The sequence below is a fragment of the Puma concolor genome, chromosome B2 (genome assembly GCF_028749965.1).
Source record: "Puma concolor isolate L17-30 chromosome B2, mPumCon1.1.hap2, whole genome shotgun sequence".
Lineage (NCBI taxonomy): Eukaryota > Metazoa > Chordata > Mammalia > Carnivora > Felidae > Puma > Puma concolor.
The window spans coordinates 151,853,805-151,868,456 of record NC_141671.1 but is presented as its reverse complement, the minus strand read 5'-3'; positions in this window follow the sequence as shown (position 1 = coordinate 151,868,456).

Here is a 14,652-nt window from a genome sequence, read left to right as displayed (position 1 = left end):
AACAGCTTCCGTAAAGTGTTTTTTTTTTTTAATTTTTTTTTTTTTTAACGTTTATTTATTTTTTTGGGACAGAGAGAGACAGAGCATGAACGGGAGAGGGGCAGAGAGAGAGGGAGACACAGAATCGGAAACAGGCTCCAGGCTCTGAGCCATCAGCCCAGAGCCCGACGCGGGGCTCGAACTCATGGACCGCGAGATCGTGACCTGGCTGAAGTTGGACGCCCAACCGACTGCGCCACCCAGGCGCCCCAAGTGTTTTATGAATAGAAATGTTTTACAGATGGCCGGGGGGGGGGCGGCCTGGGTAGCTCAGTGGGTTAAGCGTCTGACTCTTGGTTTGGGCTCAGGTCATGATCTCGTGGTTTCATGAGTTCGAGCCCCGCGTCCAGCTCTATGCCGTCACCGTAAAGCCCGCTTGGGAGCCCTACCCCCCGCCCTCTGCCCCTCCCTCACTTGCACTGTCTCTGTCTCTCTCGAAGTAAATAAATAAAAGCAAAAGACAAAAAAAAGAAATGTTCTACAGATGGAAAGAAATTAGCACGTAGATGTTAATTTATGTTAACATTCCAGGTTAACGTGAAGTGATTTGCCCGAGTCTGTACATCAGGAATAGTGGCCTCAAAAAGCAAGCCCCAGGTCTTCTCAGTCTCCTTACACCATATTTGCGGAAGGAAACACTTACTGAGCACCTGCTACGCGTCTGGCACTTTTCTAGGCAAAAGGGTTACAGCAGTGAATAAAACAGACAAAATCCTTGAGCCCGTGGGATTCACATTCTAGTCATGGGAGCTGGACAATGAACTAAATAAAAAGATATACAGTATGGTGGATGGTGGTAAGCTCCAGGGAGAAAAATCAAGCAGGGGGGTCAGACAGGGACCATCGAGGCCATTTCAAGTAGAATCACCAGGGAAAGTTTCACTGAGAAGGCACGACTTAAGGGGAGCCCTGAGGGAGGAGGGGGGGGGTGAGTCATACGTTCGTTCGCCTGGGGAAGGAACATTCCAGGATGAAGGAACAGCAAAGACCACATACATGTTTACGGACTCCAGAGAGTGCGGGGCCGGACGTGGACTGTCTGGGCTCATGGGCTTATGAGGCCACCAAGGGAGTGGGTGTGGATGGACAAGAGAAGACACCCGGGGTCTGAGAATTGGAGGCCAAGTGCAAATGTGTCTCCAGAAGGGGAGAATAGTCAACCATGTCAATGCTGCCGGCAAATCAAGCAACACAAAACTGAAAAAATTGACCACCAGACCATTTAGCAACATGCAAATCCCTGCAACCTCAACGTGGGTTCTGTCGAGTGGTGTAGGGGAAAAAATCTGACTGGAAGAGAGTTAAAAATAGAGAATACAGACGTTTATCTCAGGGAGTTTGCATGAGGGAAAGAGAAATAGGCAGCAGCTAGATATGATACTAGAGTCAAAAATATTTGGTTCAGATGCAAGAAATAAGGGAGAGGTTTGCACATTGGTGGGAATGGCCCAGTAAAGAAGAAAACGTCGACGACACAAGAGAGGGAGACGTGCTCACTCTCCGTCACCGAGGAGACCGAGGTGTCTGGGAGAGAGGGCGGGGAGGCCCGGGGCGGGCGAGGAGCGGGGCGGCCCTCCCTCCCCACCCTGCGCGGAGGCAGCACCCGTGGGCACCCAGGCCGGGAGCAGGTGGGGGCGGTCATGCTTCTGCAGGTTCCTTTCCGATTGGTCCTCAGCTCTCAGTGAGACAGGAAACCGGGCCATGCCCTGAGAGGAACGATGGAAAGAGAGGTGTCAGAGCTTTGACCAGAGAGAAAGCAGAATGAGGCAGCCACGGGGGGAACGATAGAGAATTCTCTAGCCGCCAGACAAGAGTCGGCGAGCAGCCATGAATCCACAGTGAGGCCAGCCACCATCGTTGTTTGCTGTCTTTTTGTAGACGTATCAGTTATGTGGGTGTAAGAGCTGAGTAGGAGGAGAGGTTAATTCAAGCCGGGCCGTGGTTTAGCCAGCTGAGTAAGACAGAGAGAGTGCCAGTTGGTGACAGTGTGCAACACAAGTATTACGCTACCTTCTACCCACGTCACCCACGATACTCCAGTGATGGCCCATGGACAGACCCCTCCAACCAGGATATCCCGGTGACGGCCCAAAGATAAATAACACCCCCCCCCAAAAAAAAATAACAATCACCATCTAGCTTCAGACACAGGGTTTAGCCAACCCACAGTTTTGTCTCTGACGCTGCATCTAATACACTCTCGTGTTCTGGTATTTAGCAGGCAAGCCCACGTGTCGTACAGGAACGTCCTCGATAATAACGATCGCTGCATCGGGCCGTTTACGCGGTACATATTTTGCAGGCAGGTAAAAGTGCTACTTAAGCGAAAGCTAACTGAAATCGTTTCTGCGTTCTTAGCGCGTGCAATAAATAGTATGAGCGGTCTTGGGGTTACCTGCCCGCGTTGATACCGAAAGCTTGCTAATAATGGGTGCTCTTAGACATCAAATGTAGGCCCAGAGACCAACCTGGGCCGGGGTTTGGGAGACATTACCCTGCTAAAATAACATGAATCTGGGGGCACGGAGATTTCTAACCTTTGATTTTAGCTTGCCCTGGCCTCGCCTGTGATGTAGGCAGCACTCCACTAACCCTAAACTGGAGGGAACGCCCGGCCCCGGACACTGGCCAGACATTAGAAGAGCGTCACGGGCACGGGAATAAAGAAAAGAAAAGGTCTTCGGAATTAGGCACCAAAGGGGCAATTGTGTGGCCAGGGTCCGAGAGCAGTGTCAGAACCCTGGGACCATTGGGAAAGCAGGCGGTGGGACCAGGGTGTGGTGGCCCTGAGAGTCCCCTGTAGGTGTCCCGCGATGACCCAGGTCGCACACAGAGCTTCCCACGTGCTACCAATAAGCAGGAAGTCGGAAGGTAAGTCACCTTCCGAGTGAGTTCTTCTCCACTGAGCTGGCTGGCCTGACTTTTCACCACCCGGAATAATTGAGTCACCTGAGCCCACGGAAACACACAGAGCGAGTCCCAGCTCGAACCCAAGGCCTGTTTCCAGCAAATGCCAAACAAAGAACTCATAAAACTTGTAAACATTGCCCCGAGATAAATGTATGCCTTTATTGGTTTTTTTTTTAATTTTTTTAATGTTTTATTTACTTACTTATTTTCAGAGAGAGACAGAGGGTGTGATCGGAGGAGGGACAGAGAGAGAGACACAGAATCTGAAACAGGCTCCAGGCTCTGAGCCATCAGCCCAGAGCCTGACGCGGGGCTCGAACTCACGGACCGCGAGATCGTGACCCACATGATTATTAACTAAAAGCAGAGCTTCCAGGATTTGAACAAAACGGCTCAACGTTTCCTCGGCCCCCCTGGCCGTCCCACGGCTCCCAAGAAGAGGGGCCGACGTGAGGTCGTAGTCAAATTCTGAACATGGTCGTAGAGTCCCACGCGCTGCCTTACATCTCTCCCAAGACTAAATTTCTAAACATCGCTCACATTCGGGCATTCGGCTTTCTGGTGATGCTCCCTGTTTATGTTCGTGCTTCGGAACCAACACATGGTCAGATAAAACGGAAAGTTCATTCGTGAAAATGAGTGCCAAGGGAATTCCGAAATAGAGTGAGCTCCCAAGTGTCTGATGGGAAAAGGGTCGCCATGACGAAACTGAAACGCTGACTCCACGGTCTGTACCGTCCGACCGCTGAACATGCTCCTCTGGTGTCTTATGAGGTCTCCATTAAGTCACTTCCTCTGGACCCACCTTCCATTTTTCGCATCATCCCGCGTTTCCCGGCTCTAAGTGGGCAGCAAATGTAGAAGCAACTATCTGTGGCCAGGCTGCGGTTCGCCATGTTACGGAGTAGCGGTAAGGATCCAGTGACGACACGGACGCGAGAGCCGATAAACCTTCACCGTCAGCACAGACCCGTCGCCAGCATCGCATCCTCAGCTGCCTTCAGGGGTCACCACTTGTCCCATTAAAGCCATTCGGAGCAAAACGGCCCGTCTACAGTCACGGGGCCTGTCCCCTTCTCAAGGTCTCCTTCAGAATCGAGACCAGTCTGTCGCTGGTCTCAAGACCTTGACTCCTGATGACTGCAGAATGTCCCTCAGTTTGGGTTTGTCCTTATGCCTCGAGGCGGGATACCCACTTCTGGCGGAGATACCACAGAGGTGACGCTGTGCGCTTATCCCCGGGTCCTGCCGGCTGGCACTCGGCCGGGACTTGTCCCCGGGCCTGTGTTAACAGTGACCCCGTGACGGAGGCGGCCCTACCAGACTTCACCTCTGGCAAATCATTCTCTTCCACCTTGGAATGAATACCCATCATAAGAGGAGCAGCCGGAGAGGCTCTGCACATGTCCCCGCCCCCCACCAGCCCCCTCACTCCCGGGTATCTCTCGCATTACTCATTACGACTGTCCAGGGGTGACTGTCCATTCCCCCAGCCCCTCGACGTCAAGAGACTGGCCTCCTGCTGAAAGCTTCTTCTTTTCCCCATTCGTCGATGTCAAAACAGACTCATGGATTCCTACTTTATTTGTTGAATAACCCGCTGTTGCTCCACTAATGTTAACATCATTCTTTATCTTGCTGGAATGTCACTCCAGAGCCGACCAGTGGGAGCCCCTTCAGGCTGGGACCTCCTACATCCTGCGTTCAGCCCGTCCCGTTCGTCTCCAGCCCCCGCCCTGGAATCTGCCATTTCTCCAAGCCTGGCTCCTTTCTGCGGGGAACGGTATATAGAAACTAATACGTGAGCTCTAGCAGGTGCGTTGCTGTGGGGTGTCTGCTCCCAGGCCCTCTGGGTGGAAAAGCTGGGGGATACATTTATGTTTACACACGCACACTCACCTGCTAGAGCACACACGTGCCCCTGTACTCGTATCTGCCCACATGGGCTGAAACCAGGACTCCCCACGAATACCCCCAATTTTAATTCAGCGCCCGATGATTTATTCTAGTCTTCTCTCTTTCCATCTTCACAATTCCCTTCCCTGACCACGAGAAACATGGCTTCCACAATCCTCAGGATATTTATCTCTTGGATCAACCCTCCCTCTAGCCAACCAGTCTCCCATCACCACTGCCGCCGTCCCGAGAAGCTACCGTCTCCACTTGCCTTGGCCCTCACACCCCACTCTGGGCTGCCACCCACACTCCCACATAAGCCATCTCCTTAACCCTCTCGTGTTCTAGGCTATGTGTCCACCCTGCACCAAGCGTCCACAGCCACAGCTCCCCCGGGCACTTGAACGTTAACTCACACACGAGTAGCTGTAAGCTGGTCTGCTGCTCATGGTTGCACAGGATGTACACTGAAAAAATCAGAGTCTGTGTACCGTTCAATCATAGTTTGGGGAGTTTTTGACCCTAGTTTCCTTTCCACGCTCTTCAACTTTCTTCAGATATTTACTAACACATTAGCCCTTATGAAAAGATGACCGCAGGGCTGCCTGGGGGGCTCAGTCGGTTAAGCGGCCGACTTCGGCACAGGTCACGATCTCACGGTTCGTGGGTTCGAGCCCCGCGTCGGGCTCTGCGCTGACAGCTCGGAGCCCGGAGCCCGCTTCGGATTCTGTGTCTCCCTCTCTCTCTGCCCCTCCCCATTCATGCTCTGTCTCTCTCTGTGTCCCAAAAATAAGTAAATGTTAAAAAAAAATAAAAGAAAAAAAAGAAAGAACAGATGACTGCAAGAGTAAACTCACGAACATTGTTTCTCTCCAACCACCTGAAGAAACTTGTCAACAAAACTTTCCTCAAATAGAGTTCTTTCACTTGGTCAGTACGTACCGAGAGTCTGATTCATGCTAGAATGTGATCCTTTGGGTTAACGTTTATCGGGACCTCAGGATTCGTTAGGACTTTCCGAGTCCACACTTCCGCTCCTCATTTACTCTCGAGAATCCGGGTATCTTCCCGGACCACGACCTTAGTTTGGTTTCTAGGACATTCCCTTGGACATACGAGAGACAGAAATGACTTCTGTCCGTGACCAGTCATTTCAGCTGTTGCCAGTAAAAGTCACCGGCCACGTACCCTAAGCAGCCCGGAAAGAGCCTATTCCTCTTGTTCACAAAGGCGTTTGTTTCTTATTTTGTCCCCAAGTCCCTCATTCACTTCCTGGAGGGTCACGGCTGTAACCAAACAAACCCTGCGGAGTTGGTTGTCCCGGCGACGGCGGGCTGCCTGCACCACACAGGCTTTCGGTGCCGTCCCCCCCACCCAGGCCGGCTTCCTCTTCTCTCCACGGCCCCGGGGTGACAGGCGCGGAGCACCAAGGCCGTCCCGCCGCCTTTGTGGGGCGCAGCTCTCCGCCAGGGGCCCTGCCTCCCGAAGCCACCAGCCTCCGACCACTTACACGCACACTCTCCGATCGTTGAACTGCTTAAAAGTGCATCTTCCGTAGGAAACACAGAGACGACACGGCTCCACGGGGCTCAAGGAAGACCATCGGAGGAGGGCATCTCATGCGAGCCAGCAAGAGCCTCGGCCCAAGCCGCCGAAACTTCCCGGGAGTTTGTTCTGTCTTTGGACCAACGTGTGGCCCCGCGGGCGAGTCACAACGCGTGACAGAGGTCCCCGTGATGGCGGTGAGGGAGAGTGCTGTCCTAGAGACTGATTCCCCCCCAGACCGTGGCCCTCTCTCCCACCCTGGTGGGCGTTTTGCCTGCACACGCAGGCCCCTGGGACAGAGGCCTGGGTCTGCACAGCAGCCTGGCAGCATCCAGCGCGGCAACGTCACACGGCCCTGGCTGGGAGGCGTCCACGGCATTTGACCGTGTGAGCAGAGGGCCCACCCTGGGGAGAGGGGACAGTGGGGGGCAGGGAGCCCCGGGCCACCCGTCTAGGGACAGCTCGTCCACGGTATAGCAGAAAAAGCCAACCGCACCTCACTTGAGGCTCGATTTAAGTTTTCTGTGTGTGTTCGGACCGCCCGCGGCTAGCTGATACGGGGACAAAAGATAAGAAAACGCAACCACAGCCTCCCTGGGGGTTCGATCCAGGGCACAGATACCCGGGGACGGTCCTGAGAAGCGGCAGGAAACGGGCTCTCAAGGAGGTGAGGTCGGCGGCCAGACCCCTGCGCTGTCTCCTGAAGGACGCAGGCACGAGAGTGTGCGCATCGGGACATCGCAGGGAAGGAAGGCTGGGACAAAGGAACAAGGGGAGGACACCCGGGCGTCTGGGGGGTGGGGAGGCGGGATCAGCACGCTTCGTCCTGGAGAGGAGACAGGAATAAAGAGGCTTTGACTCGGCTTTTTCAAGCCCGAATTTGCCGTGTGGGACGTCGCGCTCGCCCGTGTAAGAAAACTCACTTCAGGGTGTAAAAATAGTGAATCCTCAGCAGCAGCAAGGAGGCCTGGGGTCGGGGGGGACGGGGAGGACTAGAGACAGGAGACGGTCCCACCGCATACACCGTCGGGCAACGCTTCAAAGAGGAACGCTCAACGGGTTTTATGCCGCGTCCAAATACCCTGGGGGGGTCGTGGTCCTACGAGAATAATTCCGCACACGTGAGAACAGCCCACACGGTCAGTCACGCCGGACGGCCCGTCAGTACCGCCAGGGTCTGCAGGCAGAGGCAAGATCAGGTCGGTCCGAGGCAGTGAGAGACGCCTGACCCTTACAGCCAGTGGCCCTCGGAGCCCCTGAGGGTCATGCACTGGTGAGCAGGTTGAACACTGCTCTACAGTATGGTCCCTGTGCTGGAGGCGGGATGCCCGGTCAGCTGGAGGAAACAGAGGCAGGCGGACGAGTTAAGTAAACCACCGCAGCGGCCTGGACACAGCGAGGGCAAGGGACACGCCACCCCAAAATCTGCCTCTCTGGCGTACAGATTGTTTTGGACGAAAGCCCCCTGAGAACCAGCAGATGTGGGAACAAGTTCTAAAGCTTGGCGCATGTTCTCGTGGGGAAAGGGGCACGTCCCCCTGCCCCAGCCCGGGAAGCGGGGGCCTCACCAGTTCCCCCAGCGAAGCAGGCACAGGCTTAAATCCGCACGGCAAACCTGACTCGCGGCCCTCCTCACCCTACTTTCCTGGCCGTCCCCCCACAGCCCGCCTCCCCCCGCCCAGAAGCTCTGGCCCTTCCCCGATGGCGTCCAGGCCCGCGCTCCAACCAGCCTTCGGGGGACTCATCTCCGGGCGCCCCCGCAAGTAAACACAATGCCGTCCGAATCAGCTTCTGTCGATCCGAGTGTGGCCAGCGGTCAGCCCTCCTCGCGGGGCCCCCGCTGGGGAACCCAGGGTGGGGGACGGCACAGGACCCGGGGGGGATGAAAGAGGAAAACCGAAACGTAGGAGAAGGTTTTGGAGGAAGAGTTAGCAGAACTGACAGCTGAATCCGGAACTCGGGGGCCGAGCGTGACACACAGGTGGCAGGCGGGGGTCCGTGCCGGGAGAGCGCAGGGCACCCTTGGGCTGCGCGCCCAGGACAGGTGTGGCCCTGCCCCAAAGGAGCAGTGGGCTCGCAGGAAAGACCGTAAGAGAAGTGAGCACGTGGCGGATCCAAGGCGTGATGCCGGGTGCGCAGGAAAGCCTCCTGGAGAGCAAGTGGGGGTGTCCGGGGGGGCCCCGGGCAGCCTCCTGGGGGGTCACACCGAGCGGGGCGTTGGAGGCTGAGAAGATCGGCCACCTTCCAGAGAGGGAGCGTGGGGAGAAAACGTTCCAGGCTTGAGCGAACAGCACGCGCAAAGCCTTGAGGCTGGGGAATCGTCCCCCAGCCTTCCTGTCCAGGTGCCACAGGACCCTAACACATGCCGGAGGCACAGGGGCTCACAGGTGCGGGTGTGAGGGCACCTAGAGAAAATCTGTTGTGTGTCCTTTACAAGTGAGAACATACTTCATGGGAGAAAAGGCAAATCGAGGGTATTAGGGAAGGTGTTGAGCTTTACGAAAACTTGAGAGGCGATTGTTCTCACTGTTTAAGTGAAAAACTCAGCTTGCCTCCGTGAACAGAACTTTTTATGTCTGGGGCTGAAGTGGCTCCGGGGTCCACCCTGACTGAGGCATTTCAGCAGTGACTTCTGTAGGACCTTGACGGTCTGAGTGGGTTTGTGCGGAGGCCGGCAGCCTCTGACGCCTGGCGGGGACCAGGGAACGGAAGCACGCACAGCGTGACGATGACCAATGTCCCGCACGCCTGAGGAGATGGGAGCGGGGGGGGGGGGGGACCCCCACCGAGCTGCAGACGACAGATGTCCCGAGTTCCAAGAAGCAGCACGGAAAACAAGCACGGAGGACCAGCCGCCCCTCGACACCCAGACGTGTCTTAGGACGTGTTGTCTCATGAATACTCTCGGAGGCCTCTGAGCACGTGGTCGGAAAGCACCGTCTTCGCTCTACGTTGGCACAAAAAATGGCGAGATATTTAAAGCCTGCGGCGTGACGGCTCAGTGCGTGTGTCACGTGACAGGACTCCCCCCGTGGAGTGACTGCACCCACCGCCTCACAGGACCAGCTTGGGTTTCAACGTGTGACAACACTGACGTTCCGCTCGGAGCAAATGTCGATCGCACGGGGTAGTGACATCACCTACGGTCACCACGTTAGACGTTCGATCCCCAGACCTCGCTCTGAAAATTTGTACTCTGAAAACCGACTTCTCCGTACTTTCCCCGAACCCCCAGAGCCGGCCAAGCACTCTTCTGCTGTCCGTACGAGTGCAACTTTCTTGCCTTAGGTTCCACATACGAGTGACGCCACGACTCGTTTGTCTTTCTCTGCCTGGCTTGTTTCCCTTAGCACGATGCCCTCCGGGTTCACGCGGGTGGCTGCAAACGACGGGATTTCTTTCTTGCTTCAGGGTAAACAATGCTCCATCGTGTATGTGCGCCGTATTTTCTTTATCTTGAGTCAACACACACTTGGGTTGTTTCTGCATCTCAGCTGTTGTGAAGAATGCTGCAGCAAACACGAGAGTGCAAACATCTCTTTGAGACAATAGCTGCATCCCCTTCGGGCATATACCCAGAAGTGGGATTCCTGGATCACACGGTAGTTCTGTCTTCAATTACTTGAGGAACCTCCATACCATCTCCCACCATGGCTGTCTGCACCAGCTGACATTTCCACCAACAGTCCTTTTGCCCCACATGCTCGCCAGTGTTTGTTACCTCTTGTCTTTTTTCTTATGTTTTTATTTATTTTTGAGACAGAGAGAGAGAGAGAGAGAGAGAGAGAGAGACAGAGCATGAGCGGGGGAGGGGCAGAGAGAGAGAAGGAGACACGGACTCGGAAGGAGGCTCCAGGCTCTGAGCTGTCAGCACAGAGCCCGACGCGAGGCTCGAACTCACGAACCGTGAGATCGTGACCGGAGCCAAAGTCAGACGCTGAATCAACTGAGCCCCCTAGGTGCCCCTAAACTTCTTGTTGGTTTTGACAGCAGCCATCCTAGCGTGGTTAAGGGGAACCCACTGAGGTTTGGATGGGCATTTCCCTGGTGATTCATTAGTGACGTTGAACATTTACCTGTTGGCCATTTGTATTTTCTTTGGAAAAATGTCTATTTTGGTTCTTTGCCCATTTTTCAATTGGCTTTATTTTGGGGTGATTTTCTGGCTCTTGAGTTGTAGGAGTTCTTTGTATATGTTAGATATTAACTCCTTCTCGGATATTCGGTTTGCAGATATTTTCTCTGTTCAGCACTTTGCCTTTTCACTTTGCCGCTGGTTTCCCTCACAGTGCAGAAGCGTTTTCGTGAGATACGGTCCCACTTGCTTATTATGGCTTTTGTTGCCTCTGCTTTTTGGTGTCATATCCAAAAACTCCTCACCGAGACTGATGTCAAGGAGCTTATTCTCTATGTTTTCTTCTAGGAGTTTTATGGTTTCAGGTCTTATGTTTAATCCATTTTGAGTTGATTGTTGTGTATGGGAGTAAGATAGGGGTCCGGTCTCATTCTTTTGCAAGTGGCTGTCCAGTTTTCCCAGTAGTGTTTATTGAAAAGACTGTTCTTTCCCCATTGGAGATTCTTGGCTCCCTAGTGGCAAATTAGTTGACCATATACGGATGCGTTTATTTCTGGGCTCTGTATTCTGCTCCATTGATCTATGTGTCTGTTTTTATGCCACTACCACATTGGTATGATTTCTGTAGCTTTATAATATAGTTTGAAATCAGGAAGTGTGATGTCTTCAGCTTTGTTCTGTCTCAGGACTGCTTTGGTTCCTTGGAGTCTTTTGAGGTTCTACACACATTTTAGGATTGCTTGCTCTATCTCTGTGAAAAATGTCATTGGATTTTGATGGGCATAGCATTGAACCTGTAGATGGCTTTGGGTACTGTGGATATTTGAACCATATTAATTCTTCTAATCCGTGAGCACAGAATAGCTTTCCTCTTATTTATGTCTTCTTCAATTTCTTTCATCAACGTCGTATACTTCTCAGGTCACTGATCTTTCACCTCCTTGGTTAAATTTATTCTTAAGAATGTTATTCTTTTGGATGCAATTGTAAATGGGATTGTTTTCTCAATTTCTTTTTCTGATAGTTCATTATTGGTGTATAAAAATGCAACTGATTTTGGTGTGTTGATTTTGTATCCTGTACTGCTGAAATAATTTTGGTTCAGTTTTTGGTGCAGTGTTGTGGGTTCTCTCTCTATAATATCATGTCCTCTGCAAATAGAGACAGTTTTACTTCTTTCTTCTGATTGGGATGACTTTCATTTCTTTTTCTTGACTAATTGCTCTGGCTACAGTTTGCAGCACTATCTTGAATAAAAGCAGTGAGAGCGGGCATACTTGTCTTATGTCTTACCTTTGGGATAAGGCTTTCAGTGTTTCATCCCTAAGTATATTGTTAGCTGTGGGTTCATCATATACGGACTTTATTATGTTGAGGGATGTCCCCTCTACACACACTTCATTGAGAATTTTTAGCATGAAAGGTTGTTGGATTTGGTCACATGCTTTTTCTGCATCTATTGAGATGATGATGTGATTTTTATCCTTCTTTTGTTAATGTGGTGGATCATATTAATTCATTTGCAGATGTGGAGCTGTCCTTCCTGGAATAAATCCCACTTGATCATTGTGTGTGATCCTTTTAATGTACTGTTGAATTCAGTTTGCTAACATTTTGTGGAAGATTTTTGCATCAGTGTTCATCAGGGAATTGACCTGTAATTTTCTTTTCTTGTAGTGACTTTGTCTGGCTTTGGCATCAGGGCAATAATTTCGGCCTTATAAAATGAGTTTGAAAATGTTTCCACATCTTTTGTTTTCTAGAAGAATTTGAGAGGACTGGTATTAATTTTTCTTTAAATGTTTGGTAGAATTCACTAGTGAAGCCATCTGGCCCTGGACTTTTGTTTGTTGGGAGATTTTTGATTACTAATTCCATCTCCTTACCAGCAATTGGCCTGTTCAGATTTTCTATTTCTTCACAAGTCAGTCTTGGTAGGTCACATGTTTGTAGAAATTTATCCTCTTCTAGGTTGTCAAATTTTTTGTGTGCAATTGTTCACGGCAGTTGTTATGGTCCTTTGTATTTCTGTGGGATCAGTTGTAATGTCTCCTCTTTCATTTCTAATTTTATTTATTTGAGTCATCTCGATTTTTCTTGGGGAGTCTAGCTAAAGGTTCCTATTTTGTTTATTGTTTCAAAAAACAACTTAGTTTCATTGATCTTTTCTATTGCCTTTTTAGTCTCTATTTTATGTCTGCTCTGCTCTTTGTTATTTCCTTCCTTCTACTAACTTTGGCCTATTTTTTTATGCTTTTTCAAGTTCCTTGAGGTGTAAAGGTCCTTGAAGTGTAAAGGTGGGTTGTTTATTTGAGATCTTTCTTTTTACTAATGTATGTGTTTATTGCTATAAACTTCCCTCTTAGAACTTCTTTTGTTGCACCACATAAGTTCTGATATGTTGTGTTTCCATTTTGATTTGTCTCAAATTTACTTTTTTATTTCTTCTGTGACCCATTGGTTGGTCAGGGACATGTTGTTTTGTTTCTACATTTCTGTAAATTCTTCAGTTTTCTTACTATAATCATTGATGTCTAGTTTCATACCATTGTGGTCAGAAAAGACGCTTGATATGATTTTGACCTTCTGAAATTCATTAAGACTTGTTTTAATAAACCATGTATTTTGGCCTAACATATGATCCATCCTGGGGAACCTTCCATGTGCACAAGAAGAGTGTGTGTCTTGCTGCTGTTGGATGGGATGTTATCTGGTAGGCCTATCTGGTCTAACAGTGGTGCAGCCCAGTGTTTCTTTATTGTTATCTGGATTCTCTACCCATTGTTGAACGTGGGGTACTGAGGTACCCTACTATTATTGTATTGCTATCTCTCCCTTCGGCTCTGTTAACATTTGCTTTATATATGTAGGTGTTGCTATGTTGGGTGCATAGGCATTTACACTTGTCACGTATCCTTTCCCTGATTTAACCCCTTGGTCATTAGATAATGACCTTCTTTGTCTCTCGTTACAGTCTTTGACTTAAAGTATACTTTGTCTGATACAAGTATAGCTACCTCTGCTTTTTTTTCCATTTGCATGGAATATCTTTTTACATCCCTTCACTTTTAGTCTATTTCTGTCTCTTGTAGGCAACATATAGTTAGTTGGGGTTTTTTTAATCCAATCAGTCACTCTGTGTCTTTTGATTGAAAAATTTAGTCCATTTACACTTAAAGTAATCATTAATAGATAAGGGACTTGTGTTGCCATTTTGTTCACAGTTTTCTGGTGGTTTGTATTCCTTTGTTCCTTTCTCCTATTCTTGCTCTCTTCCTTTGTGATTTGAGGACTTTCTGGAGCAGTGTGCTCATTCCTTGCTCTTTATGCTTTGTGTATCTTCTATAGGCTTTTGTTTTATGGTTACCATGAGGCTTACATAAAATATCTTATATTCATAACCACCTATTTTAAGCTGGTAAGACTCTAACTCTGAACATATACCAAAGACCCTCACATATTTTGTATGTCTGGAAAGCTTTTTATTTCTCTTTCAATTCCGAAGGACAACTTTGCCAGGTAGAGTATTCTTGATTGGCAGTATTTTTCTTTCCATGCTCTAAATGCATTATCCCACTCCCTCTGGCTTACAAAGTTTCTGTTGAAAAATCTCTTGATGGTCTGATGGGCGTCCCCTCATACATAGCAGGTTGCTTTCCTCTTGATACTTTTAAGATTCTCTCCCTGCCTTTAACTTTTGACAATTTAATGACAATGAGTCTCAGAGTGGGTCTCTTTAGATTCACCTTTGGAACTGTCTTAGCTTCTTGGATCTGGATGTCTGTGTCTCCCCCCAGCTTAGGAACGTTCTCAGCCATTACTTTCTTGAATAAACTTTCTGCCCCTTTCTCTCTGTTTTCCTTCTGAGACCACTAAAATGCATATATTAGTCCATTTTGTAAATTAAAAAAATTTTTTTAATTTATTTTTGAGAGAGAGAGAGAGACAGAGCATGAGTGGGGAAGGGACAGAGAGAGAGGGAGACACAGAATCTGAAGCACACTCCAGGCTCCGACCTGTCAGCATAGAGCCTGACACAGGGCTTGAACTCACAAACCTCGAGATCATGACCTGAGCCGAAGTCAGACACTTAACCTACTGAGCCCCTATATTAATCTATTTGATAGACTACTATATTTGATATAACCCTACAGGGGCCCCAGGCCCCTATATTAGTCTATTTGATG